General features: G+C 44.8%; 1 long non-coding RNA gene across 1 annotated transcript; it reads left to right on the forward strand.

Moving 5' to 3' along the window:
- Positions 1–2,330: 2,330 nt before the first annotated feature.
- Positions 2,331–9,584, forward strand: LOC134450275 (uncharacterized). The gene is made up of 3 exons (XR_010035057.1): positions 2,331–2,418; positions 9,173–9,301; positions 9,480–9,584. It is a non-coding gene; the product is annotated as an uncharacterized LOC134450275 (long non-coding RNA).
- The last annotated feature ends 4,110 nt before the right edge of the window (positions 9,585–13,694 follow it).

The following is a 13,694-nucleotide window of genomic DNA, read 5'->3' on the forward strand; positions in this document are numbered from 1 at the left end:
TTATTACACTGTACCTAATATGGTAGATTCACTGAAATGGTGAACCATTAAAATAAGGTGTTGCCGGGCAAATCAATCCACCCAGTCAGAAGTTATGGGCCAAATGAAAATTCCGCCATTTTGAAAGTGTTGTCTTCCAAACTCGAATCAGTTCATGAACCTACCCTAGAGCATTCACACACAAAATCTGGGACAAATCCATCCACCCGGTCAGTAGTTATGGGCCAAACAATAATTCGGCCATCTTGAATTCAGCCATCTTGAAAGTGTTGACCTCCAAACTCGAATCAGTTCATGAACCTACCCTAGAGCATTCACACACCAAATCTGGGACAAATCCATCCACCCGGTCAGAAGTTATGGACCAAACAAAAATTCAGCCATCTTGAAAGTGTTGACCTCCCAACTCGAAGCAGTTCATGAACCTACCCTAGAGCATTCACACACCAAATCTGGGACAAATCCATCCACCCGGTCAGAAGTTATGGACCAAACAAAAATTCGGCCATCTTGAAAGTGTTGACCTCCAAACTCGAATCAGTTCATGAACCTGCCCTAGAGCATTCACCCAAAAAATCTGGGACAAATCCAAACATCCGTTCAAAAGTTATCGCGTTAACACGAAAGACCTTACGCGGCGGCGGCGGCGGACGCAAAACCATTACATCCCCGACGCTCCGCGTTTCGGGGATATAAATATGCTGATGACACCACCATCATAGGGCTCATCAAAGAAGGTGACGAGTCAGAATACAGGTCTGTTGTGAACAACATCATTGACTATGGGGAGACAAACAACCTCATCCTCAACACCGACAAAACGAGGGAAAAAGGAGTTTAGCACGTATCGTAGTCGAAAATGTCTCTTTGGTCTCACATTTTGTAATATTGAACTGTATGAATCTGAAAACATAATGCAGAATAATAGGCCTACTAGGCAAGCAAGAACTTGCACTGAATGTGACCATAGCTGTTGATGCCGTTATGGACCTCTCCTGTATTGACTGGCAAAAGTGAATATGGAAGGCCTTTGCTGCGATATTCTAATGTTGGTTGTCAAGGTGGTACTCGGAGAGCTCAATATTTTCTCGGGTGGTACTTCACACAAAAAGTTTGAGAACCACTGGGCTACAGTAAGTCTGTAGGCTAGGCCTATATGTGGGATGGATAGCCCATCTGAATGTTTTCACCTGTGATTTATTATTTTAGGGCAAAGAATACTGTGTAAATCAAGGGCAAATACTAATGGGCATGCCTATTCTAGGTATAAGGTATAGTCCATAAAAATAGACTTGATAAGCCCGCCAAACACTGCCAGAACGATAAGAACGAAGGATATTTTGCGTTCCGAAGCGGTTCAGGAACGATATTTTGGTGACGGAACGAATCTAAGAACGAAAACTTTAAACATAAGCCTACCTGAACCGTTCGGAAAGGAACGATTGAGAATTAATTTCGTTTTCAAGCCCTGCTAAAAAGTCGCTAGATGACGTTACATACAATGTCATGATGTCACGTACGTTACAGCGACACACTGATCTCTAGAAAACGTGCCCTCAGGTGTGATTCGGGATTGTCCAGTAATACAACGCAGGGCTTCTCTGGTGTACATTTGACATTGTTTCCAGAAAGTGGAGCTCCTTCATCCATCCAGATGGGTTCGCTGCACCTCTGCTTCCTACAGGGCTGTTGAGGAGGAAATGGTCCTGAAAATGGACACGGGGGAAAATTGGTGGAATCCAAAATGGTGGAATGCTGTTCCCCGTGGCAGAGACAGCACAGGCCAGGGTCACCAGCGTCCCACGCTCAGCTGATGTGACCACTCCCACCTGCTTGTGCCCCTTCCGGGCCACAACACGGTTGGGCGTCTGTACCGTTGTGACACCGGTCTCATTCATGTTCCAAATTTCAGAAGGCAGGAACTTGTGCCTCTCCATGATCACCTCCAAGTTGCCTGGTTGAAAGCAGTCAAGCGTGCCAGGCTTGTGGCTTCAGGTTTTCTTATCGAAAGGCAAGGGTGCCTTTTCAGGAATCCAGAGAACCAATCTGGGCCTGCCTACAGTATTTAAGCTCAGACCAGGATGTGAGAAAGTTGATTCCATTTGCCACGGCCATGTCATACGCTAGCCTTTTGATCTCCTTGGGTGACAAGCCAAAATAGATGTCAGCGGACTGCATAACATACTCCACCAGCGAATCCTCTACAGCTGCAGAGAACACCTGCCTATGTTTCTTGTAACCTATAGTGGTGCCTTCCCTCTCCTCCACCTGACCCTGGGGCTTGAGGGGTGCCAGGGTGCGGTAGAGGATGTTAAAATCCTTTGCCGTGCTACGTATGCCTTTTTTCTGCATCATAACCTGTCGTGCTGCGGATAACATTACTTCGCTTGTAGTCTGCCCTCTCCCAGTCTTCCACAGGTAAAGCCTGACCATTTTGATCTTCAACAGAAAAAAAGCATAATGAGGATTTGTGTAAAATAGTAAAATATGTACAGTATTATAATGTTGTGCTATATAGATAGTTATAATTAAGGATGTACGTGTTGAAGCTCATTAAATATAGGCATATATGCCTAGGCAGCTGTCCTTCCAGTGAGCTAACTGGACATCGAGTCATGAAGTGTGGATCGAAACGAAAAATTGCTTAATTTCCTCCCTTGGCAGTTGACTGCATTTGTGGGTGTAACGAGGATATTTGAGGGCAGCATCAGATGCTGACTTGTGCTGCCTTCGTACCCAAAATGCTGTGCGCCACCTCCCTCTCAACCGGAAACCTGAAAAACAAACATGGCTACTACCCAAGCTACTACCTTATCATACTCTTTATTCTGACACTTCTGTATGTAGATATTGAGAATTGAAGGGATAAATCAACATTGTAGTATCTAAATATGCGGTCGCAAGATCTATTTATAGCCTATTTTACGATTCCGCCGTCTGACGGTCGTTCACTGTGTAAATAGCATGCATAAGCTAAGCGCTAACGTGATGAACGTAACTCCCGCCATAGAATCGCCGTAGCATAGAATGTGCAGGGCAGCGTACTCGTTAGTGCCGTTCGTAACGGCTGCCTCACCAGCTAACTTCACCTATCTAATCAGAGACCTGTTCATGTAGGAGGGGAGTCATCGAGTCACTGCCTCCCGTTTCGAACCCTATGTGAAACCAAGCTATCAGAGAGAGTAGAGAGAGAGAGGTTCCATTGGCCCATTGTTTCCGGGTTCTATTATTGCAAGGGGGGGGGAAATCCCCCTTTAGGCAGACCAAAGGACTGTTCTATTCAATGCTAGGAGTATTATGACACGGCCCTTTAGGCAGACCGGAACCTGGTCACGTTAGGTGTCCATAGCAACCTATTACATTGGCATATCTCTATATACTTAAAGAATCTCTGAAGCTATGGTCAGTGCTAATAGCAGAGAGACTAGATAAGAGAGGGTCTCCGCTGGCCCATTGTTTCCGGGTTCTGTCGGTTCTACGGGGGTGGGGGGAGAATCCACCTTTAGGCAGAAAGAATCTCTGCCTAAAATGCCTAGATTCGTAAAATGGCTGCGTCACAAGGAAAATGCTTTCACACATTTTTTTTACATCTCTGGACTGAGGTGAGACCCTCAATTTGACAGTTTATAAATCCCATTACACCCCTTAGCCCTACGTCTTTCCCCTTTCCCTCCATTTTACGCGTCCACATGTAGGGGTAGTGGCGTCTCTAGTCACATTTAAGCTGGGCTTACACTGTGCGACTTTTGGCCCGATTTTGCCCCAATTTGGCACTCGCACGACTTTTTGAGAGTCGGGGCGATTTCTTGCTCAATCGCAGGTCAATCGTGAGTCTCGCATCGTGCAGTGTACATGGGGTAACGACAAGCGATTTCGCCTCACGAGCGTGCAATCGCAGGGTCGCAAGAAAATCAAAACTGTTTGAAATTCTGGTCATGGCTCATGTGTAAACCGCACAGTTAAAGCAGTGCTACGACCCGATTTGACACTTCACATGCACAAATTAATAGGGCTGTGCGATTTGCTGTTGAGCGCGACCTCATCTCCACCTCAGGTGTGCATGTTCCCTCCTCTGCAGACCGGGGAAACATGCCTGTTGCGTCGCGCAGTGGAAGCATTTGGCTCGCATCCGACTGTCGGCTCATATAGTGTATAGAAGTGAGTCGTGAACTTTTAAATAGTGAAATTCCATCGTGCAGTGTGAGCAGGAGTTTAATACCCACAAGCGAAAATATTTTTTAAGCTTCTGCTCACACTGCACAATGGAATTTCACTGTTTAAAAGTTCACAACTCACCACTCACGTCCTCACACTACACGAGCAGTAGCAATTGCAATTGCACGATCGTGAGGCGAAATCGCTTGTTGTTACCCCATGTACACTGCACGATGCGAGACTCACGATTGACCTGCGATTGAGCAAGAAATCGGCCCGACTCTCAAAAAGTCGTGCGAGTGCCAAATCGGGGCAAAAGTCGCACAGTGTAAGCCCAGCTTTAGTCTTACAGACCATTTACCCGATAAAATGAAACCCTTTGTCCCGACAGTCCAGTTCCAACCAAACGCTGCTTTTAGTTTAGGCCTAAAAGATTACCGTCATCTCTGATAGGCTATGCGCTGTGGTCATGCAGCTGTCTGTGACAGGTTAGGTTTAGGGAAAGTTTTGGTCAAGGCACAAATTTAAACCTCAGAAACATTGCAATAGGCCTACTGACAGGTTAGGTTTAGAGTGGTTTTGGGCACAGTTTGACCAAGCGCCATATGTGCTCATCGCAGCCCATGCAGCTGAAGGCTGAATTCGAAACAGGGAAGGCAGCTGTCCTTCCAGTGAGCTAACTGGACATCGAGTCATGAAGTGTGGATCGAAACGAAAAATTGCTTTATTTCCTCTCTCGGCAGTTGACTGCATTTGTGGGCGTAACAGGGATATTTGAGGTCAGCATCAGATGCTGACTTCGCTGCCTTGGTACCCAACATGCTGTGCGCCACCTCCCTCTCAACCGGAAACCTGAAAAACAAACATGGCTACTACCTAAGCTACTACCTTATCATACTCTTTATTCTGACACTTATGTATGTAGATATTGAAAATCGAATGGATAAATCAACATTGTAGTATCTAAATATGCTGTCACTAGATCTATTTATAGCCTATTTTACGATTCCGCCGTCTGACGATCATTCACCGTTCAAATAGCATGCGTAAGCTAAGCGCTAACGTGATGAACGTAACTCCCGCCATAGAATCGCCGTAACATCAAATGCGCAAGGCTGCGCACTCGTTAGTGGCATTCGTAACGGCTGCCTCATCAGCTAACTTCACCTATCTGATCAGTGATCTGTATATGTAGGAGGAGAGTCATCGAGTCACTGCCTCCCGTTTCGAATTGGGCCGAAGTCTTTGGCACTGAGGAAAACAGTAGCAGCACATGATGACTGGCCCTAAACAGCCATTGGTCGGAACATTGAGCTATCACAGCAAAGGGTTTAATTTAATTATTTTGAGTTAATGGGCAGTAGGATCAATGGGAAATTTTCGGAATATTGACGCGTCGGAAAAGAGACATGCTACCGTGTTAACCCTTAACCTTTAACATACTACAGTAAGCCTACAGGGGGTCAGCTTTATGTTCCCACAGCCCATTGGTCCCACAGCCCAAATGGTCCCAGCTTATTCCTGCTGCTCCATGTTCCCACAGTTTTAAGAAATTATTTAAATATAAGCCCCATGCTCTACAACTCCATGTTCCCACATTTCCAAGTAAACTAAGAGAACCAATAGGCCTAAAAATAATGTTAAAAATCTTAGTGATGTGGGACCAATGGGCTGTGGGAACATAGACACGCTCCCAGCCTACAGACATGGTACCAGAAAAGAACAAGTCTCTCCATAGATGTCCTATTCAACTACCCAGGAATTGGTAGGGAAATCGATAAGTAATTGTGCTTATTAAACAGAATTGGAGATGGCATTGATATTGACAAATATCATAACATGTGCGTATACAGTAACCGCAGAAATACACCAGCGGCGATCTGAGCGAGTCGAGCGACGGAAGTAATTGACTTTGTATTGAGTCGCGCGACAAAAGCGATTCTGGAGACTAGAGCGATTTGCGCGACGAGCGCGACAATTTGAAGTTGAAATCTTTTCAACTTTCTATGACGCGGTTCGGCGACAAGCCGAGACAGCCAATGACTGTATAGAGGTCAATGACCACAGCCAATGGGAATGATTGAATGCTTTGCCTTCTGCCTGTACGGACATACTCTAGTCTCCTCAATCGCTCGTATCGCTTGCTGCTACACTCTGTCGCTTGAATCGCATCGCCGCTGGTGTATTTCTGCGGTAAGTCATCCCCTTGAAAGTAAAAGTAACTGGGTGTTAATTACAAAAGCCATATAAATGTAAAAATAATGGCAAACACTCCTTAAATTCATATTGAAAAAACTTATAGGCCCCTTTACTGTTTATACTCAGATATGATGTAATTTGGCTGTGCGTGCATTGTTGGAAGTTGGAACCGAATTGACCATGCACCTCACATTTGTAAAGAAACTAACGAGGTGTTTTTTCCCAGTGGCGGCTGAGAGTCTGTCAAACAACTTCATCAGGGATCAGAGCTAATATGCAGCTCTGCTTAACCACGGGAAATGCTTCTGATGGCTGCATAGAGTTACAATTATGTTGAAAAACAATGATTTTGTCACTGAAAAGACGAGCTTTTAAAAGTTGGCAGATTTTTAAAAAGACGCTAAATGAGGTTTTTGGTCGCTAGGGACGGCCAAAAGTCGCTAAATCGGCAACACTGGTTACACTGACTTGAATGTCTGGAACATTGGCAAATTGTCTTCATGTGCACGTAGAGTAGTAGAGTATCATTTAATACTACTTTCTTTGCAACACTATGTTTACAAGAATATATACTCAAAGCTTCCTCGCTGATGTTATGGGAAATAGGCTAGTAAATAAAAGCAGCATGGTTTGAATGAAATGAATGAAACCTACCAACTAAATGCTTATTATCAATTTGAAATAAATCACCTATATTGGTAAAATATCAATCCGCTAAGATGCCACCATGTGTTGGTATCATATTTTGGCTGAATCAATTGTTGGCATGGTCGGCATATTTTCAGTTCTTAGTTCATGTAGCATGGTAAGTTGTGTGTATCTGACTTCGACAAACAAAAAAGGTTGATGGGGGTGTGCGCAGCATGCTCCGCCCTTGCAACGTAGGTTCGAGGGCCCGTCATCGCCGCTTGCGGCTTTAATTTTATTTGTAGGCCCACACCTTTTTTCCCTTAGGGATTTTGAATCTCCCTTTGGGATAGTGTACAAATTTCACCGTTTTATTATTTGAGGTAAAGAAGACTGGCTGTGTCGAGGATGCTCCGGGAGTGAGTTCGCTGCCTATACTCATGAACGGCCATCTGGGTACTTTGCTCTTACATTTGCGTTACGCCCCTTTATGGGTGAAAACAAACCGAATGTCTCATTGACTTACATGCTACAAAGGCTAGCCTAAATTAACACATTTCACGCTTCAGCCACGGCTGTTTGGCTATATTATTTGAACAGCCGGCAACGCAACATGTTTTCGGCATGTTGCGCGTGAACAACGCTAGTCTACAGGTCCGTATCTTTCGTGTATGAAAACACAATATCACCAATTGACTTGCATGGGTTGTTTTCCCCCATAAATGGGCGTAACGCACATGGAAAACGTCACGCCGTTCATGAGAATCAGCAACCTGGTCTCATGATTTAATGCGACAAATGGTAACTTAGAATGTATTGCAACCAGGGTTGCTAGATGGGGCTGATGAATTCCAGCCCAAATTTTTTTTCAAAACCCGCCTGGAAGCTCTAAATCCCACCCGATTCTATTGATTTCTATGGACAAAAATTGGGTGGGTTTTTCCTCCAAAATCCATTTTTTTCCCGCACACGGCCATCCTAAGCAGCCCAACACTGATTGCAACGTCTATAGAGTTCCTCAGTAACGCGGAAGCATGTAGTAGATTGTAGTCTTTCATGTTAGCATTTAACGACTTCCTGGTTCGTATCGGCTTCCGGCCTCCATTGGGAATGAATAGGGGCCAGTTTCAAATAAGCTCAGAGTGCAAGCACGCGCTTAGCGAACCCCCGCAAACTGTCGAGGGTGTTAAAAATAGGCTGTAGGTATGGCATGGTTGATCATTTTGTGTCAAACTTCGACATAAATACGATGTTGCGTCCATATGCTAAACCCAGAAACTTTTGGCGACTACAGAAGAGGCGCCTGTATCTAACGTCATGTACGTGCGGAGGGTTGTACCCATGGCAACCAAAGGAAAGTATGTAGTTCGGAAGTTTTAATGATCAGAAAGGGGTTAGCAATATTGAATTAAAATCGTCATGATTTAACATGTGAATACACCAACATGATGATACGATCCGTTCCACTAATGAGAAAGGGATGCGGGGACACGCTAATGTTCGTTATTGGTGTGCAACCTGAATCTCTATGGCGTGTTGCAATGTAAAAAAATCGCCATAGAACCTTAAGTCCAAACGCCGCATACAAGTTGACGTCAACGCTGAAGAACTCTATAGTCAGGTTTAGGTAGCCTGGTAAACTAGCCCCACCCGCCAGCTGACAAAATTATTTTAGCCTGCAAGTGGGTCTAGCCTCGGACAATGCCCCAGGTCCTGAAACTGGCGGACCAATCACCACACATGAGATTTGTTTTGAATCTTTGGATGCAAAGCGGGCAGGATTTTGGTCAGAGCGTTGGCCAATAGGTACAGACACTGTTTGAGAAACAATAGGTTGTTCCCATCAATAATCTTCCGATGGCTCAGGTTTGGGATGATTTTTTTATCATGAATTTGCCATCTGTGTCCTATGCATTTCACTTCTCTATCAGAGAGAGTGGTGGGGCTGGTTCAGAGGACTTGAGGTAAGCTGGTGTCTGTTCTGGCCTCACAGATGGTCTTTGTCTGCTAGCCATTTAGGTAAACAAACTCCACTGAACACGCCAACCATCAAGGGAGCCATTTTCATTGTTTATGGACGGTTTTGAATGATCACCATGTCATCAGGTCTTGTGGCAGTTTGTTGGTTTTGTGCCAGTTGCTTGGTGAGACGTTTGATTATCTCGTCTTTCTCATCGTTTTGTGTTGGCAGCATGGAGAGTGTGGCCCTCAGTTGTTGGTTTTCCTCCGCTATGACAAGCTGGGAGCTCCTAGAACTACAAAGCCCTTCCTGCAGTTTGGCCTCCTACTGTAAGAGGAGCTGAAGCATTTTTTCATACGGGTAAGAGTCATGACACCCGTTCTGGCCTCACAGATAGTCCTCGTCTGCTAGCTCAGCAGGTAAACAAACAGCACAAAACACGCCGGACACAAAAGGTGATGTTTTCATTGTTTATAGGTGGTTGTTAGAGAAACTCCATACGGGAGACGTTATCATTCTCATTGATTTGTGTTGGCAGCGTGGAGAGTGTGGCCCTCAGTTGTTGGTTTTCCTCCGCTATGACAAGCTGGGAGCTCCTGGAACTACTAAGCCCTTCCTGCAGTTTGGCCTCCTGCTGTAAGAGGAGCTGAAGGTAAGAGTCATGACACCTGTTCTGGCATGTTGACATATGTTGTTTCAATGTCATCCATTGGGAGGTAGGCTTGGGCTTTTGTTTCCACATCAATAAGGTTGATCAGCTCAAGCGGACATGCCCTCTGGAGCAAGGTTGCTTTGCCAATTGTACTTCTACCAAGGCTAGAGTCTCGCAGGACATGAAACACATGTTTTGTCCAACAATCTTTGTGATATCGGACATCTATTGCATGTGCATCATCTGCTGAGAGGCTGGTGTTAAAGGGACAGTTTGGTCAATTTCAACATGCAGTTGTATTGCTCACGCTACCCTTGACTTGTCAGTACCTGGTGATGCCACATTTTTCGGCTCAGCCCTTTCCGAGATATGAGCAATTCTAATGGGGGCAGCGTTTGTTTACATTTTTAAAAAATGAAACATAGGCCAACTCAAAATATTTTCCCAAAAGGTACTGCTGTTTGCTAGTTGTCTGCTGATGTTTTATAACCTTCTGGATGTTTTTGGGAATAAATAAAAATGTTTTTTTGAAATGTAAACAAAGAGCTGCCCCCATTACAATGACCAGGATCTCGGAAACGGCTGAAGAAGAAGAAAAAAAATCTCAGGCACTGACAAGTCCAGGATAGTGTGAGCATTACAACTGCATGTTGAAATTGACCAAACTGTCCCTTTAAGTCTTGTTTTCAGTGTGGGATTCTGGGACTTTTCCACAGCAGCCTAGGGGTTTTGAGTTTTAGTTTGAGTTGTACCGGCATGTGCAGTTCTGACCAGATAAAGCAGTTCACCATCATCCTTTTGGCATAAGAAGCATTGCTTTGTTGTTGAGTGGACTTGTATGAGATCTTGTGAATTGTGAGGAAGAATCATAGTCAGAGGGGCCTGAGTTAGCCATTTCTGTAGGGCTGGGACGATTAGTCGACTAATCGTGACTAATCGACTATAAAAAATATTCGGAAAGAAATTTCAAAGTCGACAAATCTTTTCGTTTAATTCAGTGCTTTTTTACATACTTTTCTAATGCTTTATTACTTTATTGAAACCTAAAATTGGACTGCACGTATGAATTGAACATTGTATCTTGGAGTAAATAAGCTACTATCATGATTTGTGAAAGTGAAAGAAGTGAAAGCCCATTGGGAAACTCCAACTCCCATTGTCATTGTGACACAGCACTCCACAGCACACAAGTGAACACTGCACACAACAAAATTGCATTTATGCCTCACCCGTGCAAGGGGGCAGCCCTCAGTGGCGCCCCATGGGGAGCAGTGCGGTGGGACGGTACCATGCTCAGGGTACCTCAGTCATGGAGGAGGATGGGGGAGAGCACTGGTTGATTACTCCCCCCACCAACCTGGCGGGTCGGGAGTCGAACCGGCAACCTCTGGGATGCAAGTCTGACGCCCTAACCGCTCACCCATGACTGCCCGTAAGCTCATTGTGAGCTCAGGGACCTAATTTTAACGGTTTCTTTCTTTTTTCCCCAATTTCCTTGAAGATTTAAGTGCTAGAGTACTTGAAAAATGAATCGTTTGACTAATCGACTATTCGAAAAAAAATAGTTGATAGATTAATCGGGAGAAAAATAATCGTTTAGGACAGCCCTACATTTCTGTGCCTCCTCTCTTCTGGCCACGCTTCTTGGCTGTGTGTTGTCCTGTAGACATGACATGTTCATGTCGGCTTCTTACACGCTGTGTTTCTTTTCTGTTGGTTGCAGCTGAGTGACAGGAGCGATGCCAGACTGCCTTCTGTGTCCCTAGTTTTTCATCTGTGCAGTTCTGCAGTAGTATTTGAACTTTAACACAGGCTGTGTCTCAAATCACGCACTTGTGCACTTCGGACACTGTTTTTCAGTGCCTAGGGCGCTCACGCTGAAAATTTCAGTCGAGCTAGTGCACTAAAAGTGCTAGGATGATCCCCTAACAATGGCGGAAAAATTCAGAGCAGAATGATGGACACTGCACGCACTAAACGGCGGCAGCAGTCTCCTAATTCTGCAAGAATGTTGATGGAACACCAACCTTTGTATGCCAACCAAAGTATTGTATGTGTGACTGTTGTCCTTTGGGGTGAAGGACATGGAAATACAAGCACCAGACACTGTGCATTGTAAACAGTAGCCAACTCGTATTTTGGCGAGCTAATGCCATGCTTAGCCGTCACTTCCAGTGAGGGCACAGTAGCCTGATAAACCAGACTAAATGTGGATGTCTAATTTAGTCTGGCCTCGATGCATAATACATCCGAAGATTGTTGATGAGAACAACCTTCCCTCAAAACCCTGCCCACTTTGATTCAAAACACATTTTTACGTTGTAATTGGTTTGCCAGATTCATGGCATTCTGGCTTCATTGAATCATTATGCGAGGCCAGACCCACCCGTAGGCAAAACATTTTGCCGTCCAGCGGGTGGCGCTGGTTCACCAGGCTAAGGGCACAGTGCATAGTGCTCAAAATTTTCCACAACACTATGCACTAAAGACCTCAGTGTGCTGTGTGCACTGTGCACTGACTGTCAGTGCACTGACACAAGTGTGTGATTTGAGACACAGCCACAGTCTCCATCACTCAGGCTGGCCCTCTCTCGAACTACCTCCAGTACATGTCCATAGGAGTCTAATCTTGGACGAGAACCTCATAAGCTTCCAGTTAATGGGCCCCTGGGCTTGACATGCCTCTTGTTAGCCTTGATCACTCATTTTGTATTCAGTTATTAAATTATGGTATGAATGTAATCTAGATATTTACAGTTGAGGACGATATTATTAGCCTCCCTCCTGAAATTAGACATTTCTCTTGATTTCTCAGTGAGAATCGCAATTATGAACCGTTTCTGTTATTCTGGAAACAAATACACTGATGGAGATAATGTCCAATGAGTTGAATTTGCATTTTTCTATCGTTACAATGAGTTTAAACAAAAAAGGGCAAAAATGACAAGGACAAAATTATTAGCCCCCTGATCATTAATAGTCAATATGACGCCATTTATGAACCAAAACTGACAACAGGCACTTTGATCAGTTGTTACCTAGGTTGGTACATGCCCCACCAGGGATCTTGGCCCATTTCTTCCTTGCAAAATGTTCCAGCTGGTCCAAATTGCATGGATGCTGACCATAGACATTTGCCACAGACTCTCAGTGGGACTGAGGACTGGACTTTGAGCGGGTCATTCCAGTATCATGGTTTTAGTGTCCTTGAAGAACCTCTGAACTAATTTAAAGTTTACTTTGGGTTACAATGTTGTTGGAGGACCCAGCAATCCAGATCCAGACCCAGACTCCCTGTGTCTGAGGCTGAATAACAGTCTAAAAACTTGATGCCCCCACCACTATGGGTAACTGTGGAAACTGCTTAGTCTCACTAGACCAAAGAAGCATTGGACACCTGCCTAGATGATTGTTATTGACCAGACCTCACCTGGAGCAGCTGTTAGGGCTTGTCATCATATTGGGCTATGGGGCCATCGTCACAGAAGAACCCTTTTACTAAAGGCGGTGCATATCAGAGTGTTATTGAGCTTTGCCTATGAACATTTGAAAGTCAAAAATGAGTTTTGAAAGTCTCTGCTTTCATCTGATGAGATTCAATTGCACCTGCTTTGATGCATGAATTCTGCTTCTGTCTAAAGCCGGGCATACACTGTGCGATATTTTCACTCGTGGTTTTTAAGCTGCTGCTCACACTGCACGATGGAATTTCACTGTTTAAAAGTTCACATCCCACGACTCACGTCCTCACACTACACGAGCCGACAGTTGGATGCGAGCGAAATGCTCCCACCATACGACGCGACAGGCATGTTTCCCCGGTCTGCAGAGGAGGGAACATGTGCACCTGAGGTGGAGATGAGGTCGCGCTCAACAGCGAATCGCACGGCCCTATTAAAGGGAAAAAACGTTTTTTTGCATATGGGGCCTTATTTCTGGAGTAAAACACATCACTCTACACACCCATACCACTTTTTTCCCATTTGATGCCGTTTGGAAGATATTGTGTCAGACGGTATCCACTCAACGGTAGCCGTAGGGGCAAATTTCCGCAATATAACCAAGCCCATAAATGAGTTGTCCCCACTTTTTAAATGTTGT

Source organism: Engraulis encrasicolus, chromosome 6 (genome assembly GCF_034702125.1).
Source record: "Engraulis encrasicolus isolate BLACKSEA-1 chromosome 6, IST_EnEncr_1.0, whole genome shotgun sequence".
NCBI lineage: Eukaryota > Metazoa > Chordata > Actinopteri > Clupeiformes > Engraulidae > Engraulis > Engraulis encrasicolus.